Below are 25,781 nucleotides of genomic sequence, written 5' to 3'. Positions count from 1 at the left end.
ACGTAAATCCATTTTAACTGACTCATTTAATATTAGAATGAAAGTGCAGAAATAAAGTCAATCAGAAAAATGCTGATATATAACATTTAGAGCATGCACATAAACAGTACCTTTGTTTAAAACATGTTAAAGTGTTATTTGAAGCTTTTCTTCAGCTATTCTTTTCCTACATGATCTGCTAAGATGATGTTTCATCTCACCTGTTTGGGAAAAGGGTAACTCTCAACAGGTCTTTTAGAAAATGGCTCCACATGAAGCAGCGTTCTCAAAGGGTGCAAAAGGCAGGTTCAGGGCCTGCTTCTTGCTGAATACAAAAGCAATCCAAGACACACCTGAAAACCAAATGGTAAAATATTCAGAAGTTCATAAGAAACATTATACACTAACAAACTTTTTCAGGGTTTGCAAATGTTTCTCAGGAGCTCGGGCTATGTCATATCCTTAAATAAAGGCAAGTCAGGGATCAACCGTTGGCTCTAAGCCAAACGCCATGGGCAGGCTCACACCTCCACTCCTCACAGCCAGCCTGCCCTACAGCAGAATTGTCTTCAAAAGCACTAATTGAACAAGTCCAAGCACTTGAGTTTACTCCTGGGCCTGTAGTGTAAGCATACCATCAGGGACTAAAGCTTCAGCATAGACTGGAAACCTGACTTTCTCAGCCCAAGATTCCAGGTCCTCTTTGAAAACGCTGATATGAAATTAAGCCTGCTTAACACACAAGGAAATACCCTGCATCCATTGCTGAAGAAAAAGAAGCTTTCTGTATGAGCCCTAAAAGATTACAATCTATATTAGACATTATTCAGAGTGAAGATAACATATGATAGCAGAAGGAAAAAAGAGCCGCATCAGTAATCACAGGCAAACTTAAATGAAAAATATACTTGTCGTAACAGTTGTGCTGCAGTTTGTGGAGATATACTTGTTCCATTGTGCAGTTCAAATAGGCAACTTTGGCGTTTCGGAGTAGAGTCTTTGGCCAGTTTTGATCAGATAGCAACTCGAATTTAAAAGTAAAACTAAGTAGTACTGGGCTTTTCCTCATTTACATCACATGTATGCAACTGTATCATGTACGCAGAACTCCTTAAATCCTATCTCATCATTTACGGCTTCTTAAACATAACATGGCATTGCAACAGCCTTTCTTTTTGTTACACCACTACTCTGGAAAATATCCTTGCCAGCAATTAGAAATGAGAGTACATCAGCACTAATATTAAAAGGTCACCACACAAGCACAAAAGAGGCTGCAAGAATATTGGTACAAAGGGGAATCCAGTGATGGCAGCAGTGGTGAAAGATGGGATTATTCTCTCTGTCACCCAAGAAGGATTGCTCCTGGGCTGCGCTCTCTCATGCAGAAGGTCCTCCACTGAAATACAAGGTTGTGGAGAATCATTATCAATCAGCAAACACTGAATTATACCAGAGGTACACTAAACAGCGATGGAAGTGATGCTTTAAAAAAAATAAAATCTAAAAACTAAAAAAAATAAAAAATTGTTGGGGTTTTTTTTTTTTTTTTTTAAACCTCCATTTTCTTACCAGACTTCTGAAGGTTTCTGAAGGTTGGGATTTGGGCGATTATTTTTAGCATTGTTTTGTTGTGAGATTTGGTCTGCATTCTACCTTCCTATCCTTTTTGAGGTGGCAAAAGAAGCTAAAAACCTGAAAACCCCGAAACCCAGAAGAACTCTTCAAATTTAAATTTGGGTTAAAAGATCTAATATGCCACTCACAATGTATCTAAATATATCCACCTCAAAAGACGCATCTCAGCTCCTACCCCAGTTTCCCGATGAATATGCTCTTTCTTGTCAGCTTGTTGCATCAGGGACAGAACAGCAGTAACTAGATGTGTACTTAGCAGAGAAATGTAAGAACAGGATGTCAGGCTATGTTAAAACCCAGGTTGTAAAACAGGGCAGCATTAATTTTTTTGTGATGAAATAATCATATCTAGAGTTTTGTTCTGTGTGAGGAGGAATGTGTTAGGTGGTGTCTTCTCAGTGTTAATTGCCCAGAAGTGAAAAGACTGACAGCGCAATGGTTCTGTGAAGTGATGCTGCTCATGGACTGCGTATGCCACAAAATTATTAAAATATGGAGGAAAGCACGGCTTGCTTTTTCTCTTAGTTCTATCCACCAGAAAAATCACAAAACCAAATCCTCACTGAAACTTCCTTTTAACATTCTATTTTATTTATAAATTGTAACTACTCTAGAAACACTTTGATTGGGTATGTCTACAATTAAGCCAGAGGTGTGACTGCAGTGAGCGCAATTAAAACAGCAGCAACACAGCAATGTCACTAGACTGCCAACACTTGATCAGTGTCACTGAGGGTCTGAGAAAAATGCCATACCCTGCACCGAACTCTGTGCTGCTGGGGTATATCATTCATTGCCCACAGGCTACCCACGTTCAGGTGTTCCAGGATCTATCTGCTTTAAAATTCAGCATTTTTAAATAGCATGTTATTCAGCAGAAGCATCTTAATTTATCAGACAGGTGGCCTCAGGACATCTTCTGAAAGCAAAGAAAGAGGCTATATTGTGCTGCATTCTGTATGCAGCTGTTTAGAAGACAGTCCCTATCCTAAAAGCTCACAATCCAAATATCAAATAGAGGCAAAGAGAGTAAAACAGGATGGTGCACGGGTCTGAAGGAAAAGCAGCAGCAGGAATACCACTCTAGCACAGTGCCACTGCTTCTCAGTTCTTCCTTTCCGCTATTCTTTACCTATTTATCTTATGAAAATTTAACAGGAACAATAGCTTCCTCCAAAGTCTCAGCCTCTACAGGGGGTCTTATTAGGTCCTTCAGGAGTTGCCATTTTGCACGCATGTTTGTGTATTTATACGAACGTACACATGCTTCTTTGTTTATTTGAACACCAATCTTCACTCCATTCCCTTTTGGCAGGTGTTTTTTCCCAGTAGCTAGGGATCTATGGAATCTAGACATGAAATCAAGCATCGAGCACATGTATACTCAAACCTGCCTTTTCTCCTCAACCTGCTGATATTTTGAATACTTAATATTCAAAGTAAGTTCCTGATCCTGCCATCCTCAAACAAGCAAAAATCTCCAGGGAGCAACTGTAGGATCAGAACCATAACGTGATACATGCCCCTTGGTCTTTATTTATTATTAACTTCTCAGCAGAATGGCTGGAATTCAGGCTGACAATAACAAGCCAAACTCTCCCTTTCATCCAGAAATTTACTATCTCGTGTTTCAAAATGCTTGCTATTATTAGAATACGCAGCACTGCATCCATGCAGAAATGATAGAGAGTTGTGCTTCATCTGGTTAGAATTCTGCACAGCCTGCATTCAGTGATAAAAATTAAGCTAACTCATATACATAAATGAGTTTAAAAAAAAAAAAAATATCCACTGCATCCTTGGTATTTTAGTTCCCTGGAGAATTCCCTGGGAGGTTGTGATTTTTCATCCAAGTAACTACTGTATCTCTATGATAAAACAAAGACTGCATGACATGTTTTAAAACAGAATTAAAATACATATAGTGGGCAGAGGGTCATGAGTGAGTCTACACTTTGTTGTTAGAAGAAATTTAATATCTAGGCACAAGTGAATGGAACAAAACCAAGGACTTAATGGTCAGATTTAGAAATGTTATTATTGCTGTCACTGAAGGCATCATTAACTTAAGAATATTTGCATAACTAAGTTGAAAAGATTTTAAATCTAGCAAAAAAATTCATATCTACTTTTTATTTTTATCCCTGCTCTCCAATTACTATTTGTGTGCTTATCTAGACACAAAGCCCCTAGTGATTTCATCAGGATATATGGAGATTATTTGATAACCTAGCTTCATGGTATTTAATTCCCAGAAGATAAAATTATTCTCCAGCAATGATAATATAACAAGAAAGTTTTAATATGTTTTTCATCTGCACAAATCATCACCTTGCTTTTTGTTCATTACGTGAGAATCACTATGAACATATTTCCAGGATAGATGGCAAAAACCCAGTGCTATGTAAGAATCTGCCTATTGTTCTCTTTCACATCCGTATCTTTTTAAGGTGAACTTATATAGTAACGGAAAACAGATTTTTGGACCCTGAAAGGCAAAGTTTAAAAGGCAAAGAACAAACCGATGCTGAGCAGAGAGATGATTAAGACTTGTTATGTGCACTTCAGTGGCTTTCAGGCCAGCACTAAGTACAAGGCACAGTGCCTACAGCAGAGACTTGGCGCGATAGCTCGAGACTTGGAGAACCACCGTCTGCTCCAGTACAAACCTTCTGCATCACACTGGGCAAGGAGAAAAGATTCTCAATTTCTTAGCAGTAAGAAGCAGACAGTAGTAGTACTTCCAACCCTTACTGCAGGGACAAGGAGGGAAGAGTGTTTACACCCCTAAATTGTTCAATTCTATGGCAATAGAGAGAGCATAAAACAAGCAGGTGAATCAGAGTACTCAGAGTGACCACGCACTCAAGCAAGTGTAGACTGCATATAATTCTGCTGACTTTAGCATAAATACATGAGTCTGTGCCAAGGGAGGATAGTATAGACCATGAACCTTTAGAAAGTTTCTTATCACTTCAAGAACAGACCTCTTTTCATCCCAGCAGGTTTGTTGGTCCTGCATTTCACATAAATAAGGACCTCTGGCAATGATTTTATGCTTGTCAGGTTCTATATTCTGTATAGAGATGTCAAGCACTGTTAACTCAACTTGGAAGCAACTTCAAATGCCTGTTGTCAGCAAAATTTGAGACAAAAAAAAAAACAAAACACACCAAAAAACTTTAAAACAAATCAAAATAAGAAAATCAAAATAAGATGGGGAGCTCCGTTCAAGATGATCCTACTGTTATTTCTATTAACACTTCTTATCCAAATTAAGAAAATCAGCTAAGGGAAACCTCATCTATAGCTAGCGTGTATGTACGTAAGCTTAATAGTGCAAGATACCAATGGCTTACAGAACTTTTATTTTCACTGCCGCTTGCAGCCGTCTAACTCCATGATCAAATCCTCCTACAAACATTGCTTTCCTGTCTCTATCAACATGCCTCTACAACTCTTAAAAAGGGTGAGCAATTATGCTAGTGTTGATGCAAAACAAATCCATTTTCATAAAGCCACCTCCTATCCCAATTAGAATTAGAAAATTCAGAGATGTGGACAGTGCTATTTATGAGTCTGGAAATCTTTTCCATGCAAATTTATAACAGGTAGTGAGCCATATTCAAGCCATAATTTTGTTGAAAATTACAATAATTATGATTCTTGGAATATATGGGGGGGGAGTGGGGGGAACCACAGAAAATCATCACCTGCTGTTTCTAGGTGCAAATTTCAAATGCTAGACTTCATTTTCAAAATGGAAAAACCCAGGCACTCTCCCTCCTTTTTGCTTTTTTTACCAGTTGGAAACCTTGATTGTATTTCTCCTTTTTTGTATGGCCCTGGAGAGAAAACTGGACTAAACATCTGAACCAAGTTTGTACTTCGAGATCTTTGGAAAAGCCTTGTCAGAGGAAGGAAACCAAACATATCTTCATCTAGTGGTGTACATTTTAAAAGCATTAATAGTCTAAGATGGTGAAATGTGTCAGGGGAAGGATCTTTATGTGCTGTCTCTTTTATTGTCCAGAAACATATTAGGCAGGAGATACCCCACTTAGGACAATAAACTGAACGTTTTGAGAAGCTGAGCTCTAGCTACAGATCAATAATGAACAAGAACAGCTTTGTCTCCTTGTGCCACAGCATTTATCCCAAGATGTAAAGCAGTGAATCTGAAAGCTTTAGTTCAAACATAGAACACAGTTACCATTTCTAAGACAGATTTGTGCATACTGAAGAAGTTGCATGCCTTAAACAGAAGTAATATGATCACAGTAAAACCAGGTGAAAACACTGCTAGATTGTGGCTGAGAAAGGAACGGGAAAAAGTAGAGCATCCTTATGCAATCCAGCAGATGTCAAACACACAGCCCTACATACTTATTTTTGCACTCTAATCTGAGATGTGTTCATCTCCAAAGTCAGTTCAAGGGATCTGAACCTGCTTCCTCTAGACCCCTTCATTTTACACACTGTAACTGCTGATCGTTAAAAACGTCAGCCATTCCAAGCTGCCACCTCACTGACCCAGTTTGGGAGGGTGGATAAGTGCACAGCTCAGTTTTGAAAGTTCAGTACTTGCTATTTAACAGCCGAGCTAAAGCCTCTGCCATAAATTGAATACTACATATACAGATGCACCTACATAGCTTTGTATTTTCTTCTTTTTGTCTATTAAGAAAATAATTCTGCAGCTAACACTGGCTGCAATAAATTGTTCTTGCAGCACTGAAGGAGTTCATTTATATGTAATTCTACATTCTTGGACCCAGAATATCTCTGGAAGAGATAAACGGGTCTATCCTATAAAAATTCCTGCAATTCTATAACTAAAGTACAGCAAGTAACACCGAATTATTGGGAGAAACATATCCTTGTTGCCAGACAAAGAGTTAAAAGTCTGTATTTGGGCTACTCCATATGCATTGCATGCCCTCTCTGAATAGGATTATGCTCAAATTCCCCACACCGGTAATTATTATATGTAAATACCCAAAGTCGATTTGCCAACTGCATGGTTGTATTTGACATCTGCATATTTCTTCCATACACCATAACTCCGCATGCAGACAGCTGCCTGCTTGTATAAATCTGCCATTTGACTTTATGAATCTCATGAGTTGTAGTGTAAGCAGGTCAGGTTTTGTGTAAGAATTTTGGAATTAATGAGACCCAACAGTGCAGGTATTTCTGGATGAACAGGTAGAGGCTGGGGCTGGCTGAAGGAGGCGGGTATATTGTTTGTTCGCAGAGATGATTAGCAGTAAAACGCTAATGGTTACGACAGAGCAAGTCCAGCGCTATTGCAATTAAAGCTAACTGGCTTAAAACAGAAGCCTTTTTTTTTTTTTTTTTTTTTAAAAAAAGATAGATGCATTTAAAATTCATCTCTATCACTTTGTTCGTGTCAAAGCACTCAGTCTGCCTTAGAGGCCACAGTTGCTTTGCAGTTATTAAGAAATTGAACTGTAGGCCACAGGTTAGGGATATGTAAGTGGCATTCCTTTTCCAAAGGCAAAAACATGAACACTACAGGTCCACTGAACTGGGAAACTTTGAACTGTTTCAGAAATGAAAGTCAATAACTACTTCATTTTGTCTTGAAAAAACGTAATCTATTATTTCAATTCATAATTTATTGTTTATTTTTAAAGAAAGAATTGAAAATATGAAAATAGAAAAATATTTTAACAAAATGCATTTAATATTTCTGGGTTTTTTCTTACAATTTGCTAAGAAGTAATTTCACACAAAGTTTTGGCAGGAAGTTTTCACTTAGCTCTAGAGTGAGTTGCTTACTTTATTACAGATCTTTCGATAAATGCAGTAAAAGTTCACATGCCTTAAAAGATCTACTCTACATTCTGGAGACATGGGGAAAAGCAAGCAAAAGGGGTCCCGGCATAGAATGTTCGTCCACTTGTGTTGAAGTAGTTATTGCAAGGATTACATAGAGAAAAACTGTATTACTCAGAGACACTGAACAACAGGATTATGGTAGAAAATAAAATGAATCAAGGACTCTTACTGATCAAACGATTCATTGACATGGAAGGCATTAGAAGATTACTTTCGGTTTCTGAAACTTACCGAGTATAAACAAATATCTTAAACAGTGATCTCAGAAGCCATCACCAAGGTGTCTACACTTTTTTATGCATCAAGGCAAAAGAGAGAGAAATAAATTTTTTAAAAAAGGATAAAAAAAAGGGGTGAAATATTACATCCTAGTCCTTGAAGAAATTTCAACCCACAGGATACTCTTGCTGCCATGAATAAAGGAGGCGACAAGGTCTAAGACAAGGTTTCAAAACCAGGAGGAAGAGAAAGTGGAAAAGAGAAGATTTATAAGTTTCATCCCAATAGCAACTAGGATTCTGTTTGCCAAGGTTAGCTGACACAAGCACAAAACTGTAATAGCTATAAATTTGTCTCCAACAAGATCTATTGTCACTTTGAGATGATGGAACCTGTTTTATCATCTGACTTTTAAAATATATACACAGAGCAAGACATGCTATTAACCTATAAAATAATACTGGTTTTGAAATTTTAAGAGGATACACATACCTGGTATGTATTACTTAAAGTAGAAATAAAATGAGTATGTAGTTAACTGTTTCCCTAAAGAAACGTCACTTTCTAGAAAGTGTGCACGAAAGACTTCCGGCCATCTTGTTCATGCAAATAATCTCACATAAATCACCATTTAAAAAAGAAGGGAAAAAGAAAAGACAAATGCCTTCGCACAACACTAGTTCTACTGAAAGCACAAAACTGAAACCACTGTAAGAACAGGACCTTCCTACTGAAATCTCTTTTCTTAGGGCAAAACATTGGATAAAAGAGGATGGTAGACAAACTTACATCCATTTAAATAATCATCAGAATTTCTCTACCTAAATAAATGTAAGCAAGCAGTGGCTTTAAAAAGCTGAAAGCTTCTTGTAGAGGTTTCTTCAAGGTACATTAGCTGACCACTTCTAGTGTTGCAATCATTAATGGATCCTAAGTGATATTACTCGTTTCCAAATTCACTGGGGCAAACAGAAGGAATAATCACTGCTCCATTTCCATCACTATGCAGCATGGTGTACTGCACACACTGCCACACAGCGTAAGCAAGTCACACCCCTATAGCTACACAAGTATACTCCCCAGTCAGACCAACTCTGCTGTATTTGTCCCTGTTGATCATTCTTTTCCTCCTAGTAATATTAGAGAGGTTGAGAGTGAGGAAAAGTCCAAGACTGAGAGAAGCAGTGATATACTGTCACTTGAAGTAGCCTCTAGTTCTGCGCTACAAACGCTGATGAGATCTGCGCAACTGAATCTCATCAGAAGATTTCTAGCAAATATCCGGCAATAAATAAAAAAGGTGAAGATTTTTCTATTAAAAGTCAGGCAGAAGGGTTCTCTAGAGCCCAACGTGTTTTAGGAATTCTCAGGTCATCCTGAAGAAATCAGGACCTCTGTCCATGACCACATCTATTTGTTTGACATTTTAAAAAACTCTAGAGAGGACACTGCTTTTTTTCTGGTTCTGAAAGTGGTCCCTGCAGGAATATTTTTTTAATGTACGGTGCTGAAAAAAATCCCAAATGTGATACAAGAAATACACTCACAGCTCAAGAAGGTGATATCCTAGATAAACAATGAACTTGAATATTGCTCCAAGCATTTAAAAACTTCACCTGTTCACAGCAAACTATCACCCTAAAATCATGTTGGAAAAGAAATCACGTTAACAACTTATTTCTCTGGTGTTGAAAAAGCAGATTAACCTCAACTTCTGAATTCACACAAACTCTGTGAGACAGAGCTAAAGTGGGTGGACACGTTATTATTGCAAGCAGCGATGTTAATGATGAAGCTAGGAAAAAATGATAGCAGGTATTTCTTTGAAACATTCCTAACCAAATAGTCTTTTAAATAGAACTGTAAACATTGGTTTTATAAGCATGTTGGTAATATAAATGCAAGCTCCTACAGACCTGAATGGCACTCTGGCATTTCTACTATGAAAATCTCAGTATAGTGGGTATCTAAAACAATTGCACAAGTTTCCTTAATGCCATTTTCCTAACCTCAGAAAAAACCCACAACCCATAGCTTTTGCTATTATCACCATTATTTTCTGCACAAGCAATGATTTCACTATCACCTTAAAGCAGCACTGGATAGAGTCAGACATTTGATGTGCTTTACTTTTTACTTTGAGGTCTGGTATGCAGCCTTGGAGCAGCAATACTGAAAAATAATAGTGTATATCACAGCCGACCCTTTGAAATAAATGGTCTTTTGAATGATATTTTATCTGCCACATAGGATTCTTCCCAATGGCACTGTATGTTCAGATACAGGAAAAATATGGGACTCAACCGCTTTTCCCTCTTTTCTCTCTTTAAAAGTTTCCATGCCAATTGTAAAACGAGTCTAAAGCACAGTTTTTCCTTAAGCATGAACAACTGAAAAATGCACTTGAATATGAAACCAGAAACAGGGCTGTTTTGAAACCCCTTTGCAGTGAAAGGTTTCTTCCAGTCATCACACAGACTTTAAAGCAAATCACTTCTAAGAATAAAGTCTGTGAAGATCTGAAACATGTTCCAGTGCTAGAAGTGCTGCAGGGTTGTAGGAATACGCTAGCTGGAAGAAGATCCACGAGCATGTAAAAATCTGCATGCATGCTAAAGGAGCTGTTGCCAAAGCTCAGAGGCATAAGATGCACAGGCACTGAGCATCAGATGCAGCTACCTGCAGGGGCAGGAATGCAGTGGCTACACTGGAAGGCGGTCCTGAAAATAAGACCCTGAAAAAGTCAGATCCCTAGACCAAATCAGCAATAATATGCAAAGTGCCATCAAGACAGCAGGCAATAAAGCAGACTTCCTTTCTCCACAGGGGCTGTGCCAACACTTGTCAGTTTAAGTAACTCCGAGGGACTTTTTTTGCAAGGGAGGAGGCAGCTGCGGAACCCGGGCAAGCCCTCAGAGGGACACGATGCATGTCTGTAGCTGTCGATTCACGCTTGGCAAATCAACAGAGGACCTTGGCTGGCACCTGTTGCCTTCCCCAACGCTCTTCCTGCCATTTGCCTTTATGGGACTTTGCACACTATTCCTCACCATCCTCTGAAATATTACCTGTAAAGCTGTCTTTAAAGGGTAGCTGTGCAAGAACCGTAATAACTTCCTTCTTTCTTTGTTCTAAAGCATTGCAGAGGAGAGTCGCATTACAGCCACAGAGAAGTACACCTCTGGATTGGAATGATTCATTCCACAAATTCTCTCTCGTATAAACACTAGCTAAGTAAAGGAAGCAAAAATATATGCCAGATGGAGAATTTGAGCCAAAATGTATGCTGAGCCCTTTAGTTGATGCAAATTAAACAAACACTTGCAGGTATCATTACCCAAATCCATCCCTGGTGCAAACACTACTGACTTCAGTGTGCGAGCTGGTGAAAAGTGCTGCATCTGTTGGCACATCAATTGTGAAAAGAAGCAGCATTACAGGAATAGGTTTCCTGCTATATTTCTCCTAATATATATGTCTCAGGACAGATCTATATATGCCTTTGAATCTATGCTCTCTCTGCTTCAGCTGCAAACAATTTTCTATGGATTGCTCTCCACAGGATCTATGCTGAGAACTCAGATGCACTTCACATTAGCCACCCATGAGCCACAGGACTTTCAGGAAGCCACCAGTTCTAAAAATCAGACAACTGCCAGGAACACTGGATGCCTTCATCCTGTAAGAGCTCCCTCCTCTCCACCTCCTTCTCTCTACATTCAGTTTTATATCTAGACTATAATGAATTATTGGAGACACATGCTGGAGGCATGGTTGAGCAGTCATGCACGTAAAATGGAATACAGCAACAGAGAACCTACAAGAGGTGTGAGTAGAGGTCAGGGGTATTCAGACAAGAATAGAAAGACTGTCCCAAGGGGCAGCTTCCCTGAAAATGGCATCGTTTGGTTACTAATATGCCTACTAAATAGACTAATACAGAAATACAGAAGTAAATAAGAATCATGTGGGAATAAGAAACCATAAGGGAGGAGATTTTCTGTTCTGTTGGGACCATATTAGCTCATTTCATCAGCCAGACCATAAAAAGCAGTACTTTACTTTGCATGAGCTCAGAAAAATATCCTTAACACTATATTCCTGAGACAGGTCCACAGCCTGTTTTACTGAGGGAGACAGATATGTAAAAAGCAGCTGAATTTTCAGAGCAGCTTTAACGTAGGCCATTTTACACAGAATTAGGTATCTCATTAGTAGAGGAAATGGCATGCATACCCAAATAAAGGGACAGACCATGACTTTGAATTAAATCCCAACTAACAGGGAGCATGAATTTGAGCTAACACAAAGTTTGCTTGGGAAGCTGCCAACAATCTACCCTATCAGGGTTTCCATTATACTCCATCATCTAGGAAGCCACAGCCCTCTCCAAGTTCTCCTTTGTTCCCCAGAAAGGAAGGTTTAATCCTGACTCCTTGGTATTTAGAAATTTCTTCTTCCTCACATCAGCTGGCCCACACACAGGACTACTGTACTCTCAATAAATGCCTTAGCTTGCTCAAGGATCGACAAGGGAGATTTTTAAATATTCCTCCAAACAATGTTTAGGGAAGATCTAATCTTAGCTTTGAATGTGGATTCACTTGTCTAGGACAAGTTGCTTCAGTTCTCTGCCTCAATTCCCCACCAGTGAAGTGATAATGATGACAATAGTTACCATTGCTTAAAGCTTAGTCCCAAGTAATATTGTCAGTATAAATCTACAGCACTTGGGGAATTAAATGTACTGAGTACTGTATAGAAACAAACCACAAGCTGTTTTATCATCCTACAAAATATTCAACAAATGAAATATTTTCTCTGCTAAATCAGGGTAAAAAATACAAAATCTCAAATTTCCTCTAACTCTAGTTATATAAAAAGAGGAGGAATTTCATCCAGCTTACTTATTCACTGGGCTATAGACTTGTGGGTTTTTTTTAAAAAAAAGAAAGAAAGAAAGAAAGAAAGAAATAGGCACTTCACAGGCTGATTCATCCCACTCTAATACAGGTCAGATAAATAGCTTTTATATCTTAGCGTAAAAGAAGCCATAAGAACACTCAAAGAATAGGCCTTTAAACTTGACTACCCAGCTCATATTAACAGAGATTAATTTCATTCTAACTGAAAATCCAGACAAGCTTTAATTTTGGATGAACCTTTCATTGTCAATTACATTTTTTCCAAGCCCTTCATTTTGTTTTGGGATATCGGTGTTCCCACAGAACAATTCCTGACCAGCTCTAATGATGGAGTATAAATTGCAGACTTGTTTTCTTTTCGGTCATGTTTTTTCCATAACTTATTTCATTAAACATAAAACAAACTTCCAATATAAAAAACAGATTCTGTTGGAGGTAGCATCCCAAAACCACAGGGTGCCTCAAGCTTTTGCAAAAAACAAACAAACAGCCCACAAAAACAACTACTGTCTCACCATTTGTGCCGTTCATTCTGCTGTTCTACAACTTAACATGCTCAGTTGGCAGAGCACTTTTACCCTAATGAATAATTTGGAGCATTTAAAACCCCCCCACCACGATCAACACAAAAGTACTGCGTGGCCTTGTATTTTCTGTTGGCTGTCCCACATAACGGTGTAATCAGCACCCAGAAGAGCTGGCAGAGGCACTGGTTTTTAAGCACTACATTTTAGTAAAAATTTAATGATTAGGCAAACACAAGTAAAATTTAGCTACGTGCTTATAACTCAGTACTGAAAAATCCCATCTCTCTAACAACACCACTTCAAATTGGTAAAATTGCTAAAAGGAAAGGAATTTGTTTGAAAGTATTTGCTATAAAGCGAACAATAGAATTGTTTAAACATCACAGTCATCCAAATTATAATTGGATCAAAAGCTTCTGCCATGTTTTTATTGTTCATGGGGGCTTGGGAAAAGTTGCTTTTGCTTCCATTAATAACACTCTATTTGATACTCGCTGATTTGAGTTCAGCTCTGCTTGTATTTCCATTCTATTCTTGGGAGCAAAGGGAAGTACTAGACTCTAAAATAAAATCCTCTTGAGATTTGCCCTCTAACTTCCAGTGACTTTTTATCCTCTTCATGTTTCAAACTCGTTTCTGACACGAGCCAAGCAAACGACTCCAAATGGCAAAGGTCACCCAGTATGGCTACTGCTCAAGTGGATAATAGGAAGGAAAGCCCATTACACTAGTTATTTTTCCATTAGATGCCACTGAACAAATAGTGCTCTCATAAGTGGAGTCTTGGCTTGATTCTCTTTTGTAATTAGGGTAGTTCTCCAGTTCACAGTCCTATAAAACCTCTCCACTTACTTGAACACATTTCATCCAGTCTAGGAAGACTGAAAAAGAGTTGAAATATCAGGCTTCATAATTCAGACCAGAATTCTTACGGTTGGGCAGGACATTACCTAGACAGGGTATCACAGAAGCCTGTGTCATGAATAGCGGAGGTGGCAAATAGAAAAAAGCTGCTCGCTGTTTCTCACACTACTAAAAATAAGAGGACTCTGATAAACTTCAGAGGCAGACAAGATAGAGCATACAAACAGAATTTCAACATTCAGAATGATTAAGCTGTGTAACTCATTGCCGTGGGATATAATGGAGGCAAAATTCAGAAGCAGCTGTCATTCAAGATTATATCACTTAATACCTTTCCATCTGCTCAATAAGTAAAAATATACCCCCAATTTTCAACTTAACCTCTATTTTTTCAAATAGATACAAATATTGGTGGGGGGTGTTTAATGTTAAACAAAATGGTTTGGGTTTTTTAATGTTTAATCCCTTTCAAAAAAAAAAAAAAAAAAAAGTATTTTGGCAGTTTCCAAAATACAATGGCAGTAAGAGCATTATATTATGACGATATTAAGTTGATATACTTTGATTTCACCCAAACATTCTGAATTTCATTTAAAGGTATTTCAACAAAATTAATAAACTCTTTTGCTGATCTGTTAAACAGCCCTTTCTGTGAATAAACAATTTAATTAAAGTATATTATTCACTTCTATATACCACAAATGGAACACTGTTAATTAACTATTTATCAGAGCAACATGCCTACCCCCCTTTGTCTAGATTCATGCTTCAAACATGCAAATTTATCTTGGGTGGATCTGCTGTCACCTCCAGTAGTGGTGTATTAAGAATGTTTATACCCATGAGGATATGTTGCTAGTGGATGAAAATGGGAATCTGATATACAGAAATTGGGAGCTTTTTCACTAACCCACTTAGACTAGCCACTAGATCTCTCCTTTTGCACATCTTACCATGATTATTATTAAAGCAGTTTGAGATTCTTGAACTTGAAGGACATTTTGGCAGCAAGTCACAGAGTTGCCATGCTATGCAACAACAGTTCTGAACAAAAGCAAGAATTAATACAAAACAAAACCTGTTTCATGAAGTCTGAAGTGACTTAGGATGATTCCACTGAAACACAACCACAGTAAGGCATTTCTGAAAACATTGCTCCCTGTGCTTAATAAGATCCTGCACTTCAGACAAGGTCATAACAAAACAAGAATGGCCTTTTACATCTGTTTACACACCATCAACCCAATTGGGAAGATGAGCTTCCCATTAAATCTTGAAACGCCTAAGTCTTGCCTGGAACCCAGAATTATATATTACAAGCCAGGCATTTTAAGTTGTACGTATTAATAGCCACAGAAGTACTTTTCTAGCCATCCCCTTCTCCTCCTCCCCTCCGTTTCAGGGAAAAGGGCTAAAAACCACTCCTGTGGACAAAACCTTCAGCCCAAATGAAATTACCAAGTATTAGTAAGATTGGATTTCATGCACAGGTGGCTCTTGCCCATGTAAAACTAAGGGAAGATACCTCAGTGCTGACTAGCTCCCTTTACTTAACAAATACTGTTGTGTGAAAGGATATTGCTCTTTAAAGACCTACCTAACCATGGAACACATGGAATATGCAAATCAGCAGGTCTTGACACTTTTTTTTTTTTTTTTTTTTTTTTTTTTTGCCTCTGGAACATAAATTACACTAGAGCAAAGTTGCAGCCCAAGCTGAGAATGCATCTAGCCCCAAGCCTCCGCTTCTCCAGATGCAGTGAGCTGGTTGCAAGACATTCTGGAGATACCAAACCACCAGTAGCTACACAGGCTCTGGCACTCTGCACCTCAAAAATCATGCCCCAATGCTATCAAGCTTTGCAAATCCCAGTCAGGCAACGCAAACGAGGCTTTCTGCACAGGATAGGTAAATAAGTCCTAAAAAAACCAACACACAAATAAGACAGGGAAGGAATTGGAGAATATACAGAACTGACCCTTGTAAAAGATGACATTTTAATTCAAAGTGGCACGGCGACACAAAAATATTACAAGGGCCTATAGACAGCAACAGAAGTCCTACAAGATTAGCATGCCCTTTAACAGTTGTGGCTTTAGGACTTTTCCGCTAGAAGGTAGTGCTCAGCCAACTAAACCACGTAATTGTAGCATGCATTACTACACAGTAATTTCCTACATCAGTAACCTGAAGCAACTCTGTGCTAGACAGCTTTCTTTAAAAAGAAAGTAAAATCCATAGGTAAAACGAGTGTGTACATTACAGAAATCAAAGTGGTCACTGTACAGTGTAGCACAGTTAATATTAAATATCAATGCTACATATAAAAACTGTAGACAAGACCTTTAAAGTAAACTGTGTCATACAGAGATGCTTTTGATGTGCATGAAAAGCAACCACATGAGAGGTTAGCTCTGAATTCATGCTGCACATTACTTCATGCTAACACCATGTAAGCAACTCCGACATGCTTTAAAGCCTCATGAGATCTAATGGTTTTGTTCTAAAACAGTAAGAGTTACTGGCATCTCTGAAAGACACCAAAAGACCCCAAGACATGGGAACACAAATTGTAGTTGCCTCAAGCTGCCAGTCCATGAGCTGGAGAAGAAAATGGAGGAATAAACTGAGAGAGGCCGAGCGCACAGCATTGAGGTTAGCAGATGAAATACGAAGGTTAAGACCCACAATAGCTGTGTGTCAAGCCTGTAGTGGTGATAGTCAATCTGTGGGTCTGAGATCAGGTGCTAGCACAAAGTGATTTATTTTAACTGAACAAAGTGTCTTGCCCCCTGAGGTCCAAACATAAATATAGCCAAGCTTCTTTCAGCTAGAATCCCAAAAGCAGTCATATAAATTGTGCCTCATTTTAGAAAGGTATTCTCAAGGGGAGAAACAAATAAAATAAATATTTTTAAGACCGCTCTCAACTGCAGGTACATTTCCATGTTTTACTTCCATGACAAAATGCTGCCAGGATCATGCCCCATCTCTACACAAAGCAAACCTCTTAATTTCATGTAGTTAATTTGACACAGAGAACGTTATTGTAAAATCACAGAAGAGAATTACCTTCTTCCCTGCCAGTTTCTGAGGACAATCTTCTCAAACAGGAAAAAAGAATGTTTGTTTGTTTTAGGGATGGTTAAAGAAACATAGCAATATTCAAGACTTCAATTTCATCAGAAGCTTTCCTATGCTTGCAGTTGTTGCACACATCCTTGGCATGCAACAGTCTTACCAAAGACGACAGACAGCAAGATAATTCCACAGTACCTTGGAGCTGTACTGTACTCCATCAGAAGTGAACAAACATAATATGATTACAAATTTTGAATCACATCACCAGATATCTTTTATCTACTTCTGACCTATTACAACAGTGTTAAAGAGTAGCATATGAATGATGCCGAGTATGAGGACTAATGAATACTGGAAAATATTCTTATAGTGATATGCACAATCCGAGAACTTCAGCAGAACTGAAAATAGAAAAGATATTAAACAGGAGAAAAACTGCTTTTGCAAGTATGCCTGTGATACTCTTTTGCAAAGAGGAAAATGCAGTTTTGTACGTTGGTGAGACAACAGGTTTTATTTCCTGGAAAAGTAGGCCTCCTTCAAAACACTGTGCTCTACAGCACCAAGACAAGATGTTGTGTCTGTAGTGATGGTGGGAAGACATGGCCCTGAAGAAGCAGCTGATACTACTTGCAGCAGAAGCATGCTGGCATTTTCCCCTAAGTGTCCCATTCAGCCCAATTTATTCATTTTGCACGTAGAACCTCAGGAAAGTGTTTTCTCAGGTGGGAACTACAAAAGCTAAAACCACAGCATGTTAAATAAGCAACATGCAATTTTTCAGCCTCTGTCATTCCTGCTTCTTCCTCCTGCTTCCACGGTTCCACAGGGGCTTACAGTTGCTGTTCTAAAAAAGCAAGAACCTTCAGGTAATTATCAGATGAAGTCTCTCTCTTGCAAGCAGAGAGTTTTCCTTGCAGGTACTGTGTTTTTCTCCTTTGGGTAAGCATGATAACACCCACTCAGCTCCACACCAAGTTCTCATTTAGTAACTACTTACCAGATCAAAAGAGTAAGTTCACAAAAATAAACTGGGCTGAATTATAGGCTTTTGATTTTTGGCCAAGGGAAAAAAAAAAAAAAAAAAAAAAAAAAACGAAAAAAACCCTAAAACAAAAAACCCAAATCATACAGCCCAAACCGCAAACCTTAAGCCAAAAACAATTCACCTAATGCAAACCGTGAAAAGTATACAACTATAGGAGGTATTTATGCTTCCAGAGCTGCAAATACTGTGCTGCAGGTAACAGTATTCTTCCTATTATGAAAGACAGCCATGAATTAACTCGAAGCAAAAGGAAAGATAATGATGATCTTTTTAAGGATGAATATGTGGAAAGTGCCTTTGAGCTTTTCTGTTCTGTCAGCTTAGTCTTACCATTAGAGACTAAATCAAATAGGACCTGTTTTTAAAAAAAAAACAAACAAAAAAACCCAAAACCAAAACAAACAAAAAAACCAAACCCCAAACAAACAAACAAAAAAAACCAAAATAAAAAAGATAATGAGGGCCAATCGATCTGCTGGTGTAAAGTGATGTTGCTTCAATGTCTTCAGAGCTCTAACATTTTACACCCCCAAGGACCAAGTTCATGCTGTGGATGCTCTATACACAGAGTTAATGTATCTCTAAATCATTGACTTCAACATGTTGCATTAGGCAGAAAGCTATTTTGTATTACTGCTTTCCAATTCACTTTTTTCATAAGGACAATAGCTTAGAAGCAGGCACCTCAATGGATAACAACCCAAAAGTCTGTCTCATATATTCTTTTCTGGTTTGTTTACTTACAGTGAAAGCAAAAGACCTAATGCAAACCAAACTGCTGTATTTTTAGAGCTTGATTCTCCCAACCATTTGCATCAGGATCAACCACTAGTAAATCCAGCAAATCCAATGCAATTTTCCACACCTAAATTGCAGGCTTGTAGAAAGCACAATGAACAGTTTACTTATCCCCCACACCAACAGTTAAACTAACATTAGTCCGAGTATGTCTTTTAATATAATTACCCACCTTTTTGCACTGAATGGAGCTAAGAAAAGGCTAGATACATAATGTGCAGCTGTCTACCTGTGCAAAGCAGAAAGCTGCTTCTTATATCAGCATTCAGCTTCTCTCTATTCGAGGTAAGAGCAAGCGGCCTTAGTCATCTGCTTGCATCATGCTTAGACACAGGTGTTACTGGTGTAAACAGCAAATGGTTAGGATCTTGCCTCCGTGCTAACTGCCCAGATTCACATCTCCTGTTACACTATATTCACAACTATTTTGGTAGGAAAGAACAACTTGAATTCCTACTATTGCACAATGCAGGTGGACTCACATGCCGCTACATGCTGCTGGAGGACTTCACGTGTCTGTCTGAAACTCCCAACACGTACCCCATCCTGGTCTGCAGTTGTGTTTCATAACCGACTCCAAGCAAAATGGTCAGGCTCGTTGCGTAACATAAAGCAGTCAAAGGTGCTGCGTCAAAAGGCAGCAAGCTATGCCATAATACCACGTAACTTCAAAGTAGATATACAAAGCCCAGGACAGTGAATATTTCATGCTAAAACCTGTTCTCTTGGCCTGCGATTTTACACACCATGTTGTCTACACTATTTTCTCCAAAAGGAAAAAAACCCTCTTTGTTCTGCAGAGAAGCAATAATTACGGCTTCCATTTACTGCTCTAAACTGTAAGATAGTGTAAGATGAACCAGCTTGCCTTCCCCATTCCACCTGCTTGTTTCCTGCAGGCAGGCAGCTGACACCAGCAGCCTGTAAGCCAGAACTTACCGTGTAGTATCTCATCAAGAGCCATACAGGAAGTTCTTAACACCTGTCTCACTCCAAGAAAGGGACAAAGAGTCAATAGCGCAGCCTAACCTCTCACATTTTGCCTGTATTATTCCTCTTCAATTTTTCTTTGTACTGTTTTATCCCCTACTGAAAGTTATATCTCCTTAGAGCACCCTAAACTACCCTTTCCCTGTGGGTGCACATACCTTTCAACTGCTCTCAGATAACTTTTATAGCCCAATTTTAAAAATTGTTTAGTCAAGCCATTCATACTTTGTCACTTTAATCTCTCCTTATAAATCAAAACCTCGATCATCATCTTCATTTCCCCTGTCCTTCCATAGCAGTCTATTCCTTCCTAGTTTCTATTCTCTTTGGCAAGCTGATAAAAGAAGACAGGAAATACTTGGATGTGTCCCACATTTTGCAAATTGTAGTAGTAGCTTTGTTGTACTATTCTGACCTATTATGTTGTTTACTCTGCCTGTTCATTGCATTCTTTTGCTTAAAATCTCACTAACCTTCCAGGAGAGAAAGGATAACCAGATAATCAAAATTCTGAATACTAAAAAGGTCAACATAATACTGTACAGTACCTGAGCTACTACAATGTATTGGGTATTAAAATTATTTTATCTCACACTTCTGAGAAGAGAGCCAGAGAGAAAAAGAGCAAAGGATGGAGCATTAATCCATTCAAGTGTCAAAGACTGCAATGAAAGAAGAGAAAGACATGTTCTGAATTACATATTATTTTGTTTTGGTTTGTGTTTTTCCTAAGGAAATGGATTTCCCCTTATCTGCTCTGAGCTAAATATTCAGAATAAAGCAGCCTTTCAAAAGTTCCTAAACAGGGATCTATTCCTGGCCTGGAACAGAATGAGTGGGAAGACTCTTCTACAAATAACTTAAGTATTTACTCCAACGATTGCATCCTTAAGATCCTGGTAATGTTAGTGCTGTTTATATGATGATAGTACACGTACCAAAATGAGACATAGGAATAAATAACCTTTCTCACAGAGGTTTTCAACTGCAATAGATAGGGCAATCAATGAAGGAAGATGCTCTGTTATTCATGCTCAGGAACAAGGACTATGAAGTTGCTGAAATTCCTGCAGAGAGCTCCAACAGCACATACACAGTAGTTGCATTTACATTAAATAATGGCTGAATTAAAAAAAAAATCAGCGTTTCTAGAAATTACTTAGCATTGGGATATTGCTTAATGTTGGATAATGTAACACCATGTCTTCAGGTAAGACAATGACAAAACTGAAGCTCTCCGTGAAAAGTGTATCTGACATTGCTTTTCAATTTTTTTTCAAGGGAATAAAAGTTACCACACTTCCAAAATAAAAAAGAAATCTGTTTTGCCACTTCAAACTGTTATAAAAGTGTTGAAGTGTTGAAGTGTATAAACATCAAAAGAGAAAGTCTCAAAACATTTCAGAGTGTTGTGATTACAGTTTTTTGTTACGTCATATTTTTGTTCCAGAGAACAGAAAGTATTCTTTTAGCTGTTGAAACACACACAAAAAGTCAATTTTTAAGATGTTTACAGAAGAGAATTTATCCACAGCTTTCTGGACAATGGCAAGTTCTAAGTAAAAAGAAACTAACAATTCATTCAATAAAACAGATTCTGGTTTATCTGTCCTGCTGCAAGGACAGTAGGACAGCATATGCATTACATACATGTTTCTTTTTACAGCCCTGCCCCTCGTTTACATTGTTTGCAAGGTCAAAAACAATATAAACACAAAATTTTAACTACATTTATGCGGGTTGGCAAGGTAAGTGACAGCTATCAGGCTGCAAGGGAGCTGTTGAACGAGGATGAATTTAGTCCTTTGGCTATACATCTGTTACAGACTGAAAGCTTTGAACTGGAAGATGGAAAGGCAGTGGCAGCAAACCAGGACTTCATTCATCAATTAAATTCATTTTTCATAGTAGCATAATGAATATCCAAGGGAGTGTTTAATGCCAAGCATAGGAAATAAAGTGGAGCAAACTTACACTTCAGAATGAGGACCTGGAGAAGCATCCTGCAAGCTGGAGAGATTGCTGTTTTCTTGCCCAACAATCCATCCTTCAGCTGAGAACGCATCTATTTCTGCAAGAAAAGAGAGGTCACTACGTTACAATATGAACAAAGAACAAACTTGTCTGAAGTTTGGCTCGTTAACATTCAGCCTAGAATTTTACCTGTTCTTTTCAAACATGTCAGCAAAGGCCAATACAGCCATCACTCAAAACGTGGGTTAGGGAATAAAAAAAGTAGCACTCTGTGCTCAGAACCAACTCTCTCAGTTCCCTTAAGCTATCGCAAGTCAGGTACCAGCTTTTATTTCATACAAATACCAAGCAGCAAAACACAACTTGGACGTATCAGCTCAGGTTTGCAATGTTGTACAGCCCTGTTTACATGAGTTAGACCTGGTGTAATAATTCCTGCCTCTCAGGAGCTGCTCTGAAACAGCACCACAGGAAGATGACCGTATTGTTTACGGACCCAACTTAGTTGTTGTTTGATGAGCTTGGTATTTATCCAGTTCCAGTTCCCAGAGGGTGTCAAAGCTTGCCTGTAGACGTATTATGAGATCCTTGAAAAGTGCCTGCCTAAGATGACTCACTAAGTGGTACACAGGATGTTGTTAGACTTCTCTAAACGGGGAAACTTTCTCTTCTCACAGTAATGTCGGTATCAATGCTGCGCGAATAGAAAACCACCACAGAAAATAACGTATTCAGCACTTTTTCTGCACTTGAGAAGCTGAAGACTTTTTAGAGTTTACTCATCAAAGTGATTCACCAAAGATCTTTTACAATTATTTTTAGGTCCAAAATCAACAAGATGTGAGCAGTTACTCAGAGCGTCATGGAAATGATTGTTTACAATTTGTGAGTACCAGGATGACAGGATGTAACAAAAAGGAAATTTCAGCTCCATTTATATTCTGCCACATACCTCTTATTTAACCATGGGCAAGCTGCAATCTTCCCTAAGCTCCTCTTCCTTCTCTGTACATTGCTTTGGGCCAAACTCCCTCTGGATAACTGACTGCAGAATTTGTTTTCTCTTTTAGGGTATATGTAAAAAATGTGTCACTTGGCAGCCTATCAAGAAACTTACTTCAAGCTCAGAGGAACTGAAGAGTTACCCTTTGTAAGGTAAACAGACCTCATTTACTACATTAAAGTACATAAAAAAGAATTGATGCCAGCTAATGCTATCATCCAAGTAGATACCTGATAGGACAATTACCAGGTGAAACAAGCACTTATAATATCCAGAAATGTTGACATAGCACATGAGATGATCATTACCTAAGTGAATATGGAAAATATGGAATAAGACAGACTGGCATATACCTCTTGTGTGTCTGTTAAATTGGAAGAATACACTAGAATTTCTTTTTCCTGAGTCAATGCCAAATTGCAGCATCCAAATCCAATAGATTTTTCTATTAACTACCATTTTAAGATAATTTTTTAAAAAAAATTTACAGCAATGGGTAGTTATGAAGTTTTTTCTTTAAATGTATATATCATCATCAATAAAATGTCTAGCACAGATGACAACAGTAGATGAAAGGCTAAAGGAAGTGGAGAAGAATACATTCAGATGACATAAATGGGTCCAACAGAACTGTTTTCTAGGGGGTTGCCCCTACTAGCACTTATGTTGGGCAGCGTACTCTAAGGACTGCTCCCCTCTCTGGTTCCTCACTATTCCATGCCACAGAAAACAGCCAGCTGACCTAAATCAGTGCCAACAGTCTCAGCTTAAGGTCAAACCTTTCTTGGGACCTTCCTCAAGAGCGCTATTGCAGAATAGAGGCGTGCAGGCAGCTGAGCTGTGCCGGTCTGGCTTTCCTTACATTCCTCTATCTTGATTACAGAGTAGTCCTGGATTCTTCCTTTCTCCTTTCTGGATCTCTGCCAAGATGCCAAGTGCTCTCACTGAATGCCAGAAACACAAGCAGTGACCGGTTTTTCAGCAATTTCTGCATGTGTTGCTTTCTAGCAATTACATGAATGGAGCATGCATCCAGCAACACACTGGATGAGCAAACTAAGGCAAATTAACACTCTCCTGTCATCTGAAGAGTGGACAGTAATCCCAGCATTGCTTTGCCTGGAAACATCGTGTTCTTTCTCCAAGGCAAAGATTCATCAAGGGGACTGGGAAGGCTGGAAAGTGGAGGGAGAAAGTGAAAAGGGAAGCTAGAGGGCATGTATCACTAAGTAGAAAACTGAAGCCACTGTGCTGCAGCTGGAGGAAAAAAAAAAAAAAAAAAAAAGCACAGTTTTGTCCCAAAAGCAGGTTCCTCTCTAAATTTTTCTTCATTAGAATATTAAAAAAAGACAAAAAGATGACATTATCATGATTTGTGTTTGCCTTTGATTCTTCATTTTATTTAAATCACTTTGCCTTTCACTTCTCAGATAATAGCTCGTTAATAATTTCTTTTTGGAAATCATGGTTAAGTAAGAGTGGAAACAGACACAATAAATTTCTAGATAAGTAACTTAAAAAGATATAATCAATAAAATCCTAGGTGGCAATAATGTTACCATATTAAATTTACGGCATCTGTTTAAACAATACTTTCCTTCCTCCATTATTCTAAATGTTGCTTCAGGAGGTCTTTTTATAGACTATATTTTTTCTTTTACGGTGGGACTGTAAACAGGCAGTTAAACTAATATTTTGGTACGTTCAGCATGCTGGGCTCCATTTTATGGAGTCTTTCAATAAAAGCTCATTGCAACTTCAAATGCCCTCTTACAGCTTGAAAACTGGAACTACAGAAATTTCCTTTCTACTATACCCAGACTCAATGTAGCATGAAGACTCGTCACTGCTTCACACAGGATGTGTTAGCAGCAGATAGGGAAAAACAGGAAAATGGTCTAAACAAAGACCTCAGGCAAAATCCCTATGAGCAAAAGTCTTTAGTTTTATGCCCAGGATGTAGGCCAAAATTAAAACCAAAGCACAGGGAAGCCTGCTTGTCCAAGAAACGTAAAGTTAGAAGGAAAATATAGGGGTTTTTTTAAAAAAATGAAAAAGTCTTCTTCATCTTCACATACATCAGACAACCTGCCCTTTGCTACAGATACAAAGAAAAAAATGAACCAAAAAGTTTAAAAGAGAACATTAAACACTATCAGGTTTCCAGGCATGACCCTGTCCCTCTCTGTGGGACGAGGAACCATTGCACTCGGGTGCTTTTCTCTCCACATCACCTGTGGGAACACACCAGTTTAGGGGGAGTGAAGAAGCAGCAAAGCCGTCTCAGCCCAAAGCACAAAGAGGGGAAGCTTCCCGCAGCATGCGGCACAACAGTTTCCCATTTGTCCTTTTCCATTGCTAATTCAGGCATATGAGTTCAATGTCATATAGGACAGAAGGAGCATGCCCTGACCAAATCCTGACTCCTTCAGCAAGATTTAAATGTGGACCAGGCACAACGTTTGGATTTTATGTAGCAGAAAGGTACAGAGTAAAGATGAGGGTTATGAAGCCACCGTCACAACTGGGGAAGCAGCAGAGCTGGCCGTGTTGCAACACAGCCCGCAACACAAGCCCTGCAGGAACAGACATAGGAAATGCTGTGGCAAAGCAGAAAACTGGGCAACTCTAGCTGGGCCATTTAAAACAGAATTTATTCGTTTACCACTCTAGAAGTTTCTTTAGGGCTACATAAACAAACTATTCTGTTGTCTGCATCCACTTCCTACTCATTTCCCTAAGAAAAAAAGATAAACTCTAAAATATGCAGAGACATAGCCATAGGCATAAATAGTTCTCTACGTTGATTGCATTTAAACATCAACTTTTTTGTTTGGGATGATACATGTAGGGCTTTTTGGGGTACTTC

The 25,781-nt window shown here is 38.5% G+C and overlaps 1 long non-coding RNA gene across 1 annotated transcript in view; it reads right to left on the bottom strand.

Annotated features, from left to right (window-relative positions):
* Positions 1-206: 206 nt before the first annotated feature.
* Positions 207-25,781, bottom strand: part of LOC115350345 — a 262,123-nt gene continuing 236,548 nt past the window's right edge. The window contains exons 4-5 of the long non-coding RNA XR_003926401.1: positions 21,910-22,006; positions 207-332 (exon numbers count right to left, since the gene is read on the bottom strand). This is a non-coding gene — a long non-coding RNA (uncharacterized LOC115350345). The remainder of the gene's footprint in view (positions 333-21,909; positions 22,007-25,781) is intronic.

The sequence above is a fragment of the Aquila chrysaetos genome, chromosome 13, assembly GCF_900496995.4.
Source record: "Aquila chrysaetos chrysaetos chromosome 13, bAquChr1.4, whole genome shotgun sequence".
NCBI lineage: Eukaryota > Metazoa > Chordata > Aves > Accipitriformes > Accipitridae > Aquila > Aquila chrysaetos.
Note: the sequence above shows the minus strand (reverse complement) of the source record. Positions and strands in the feature narration are given on the sequence as shown.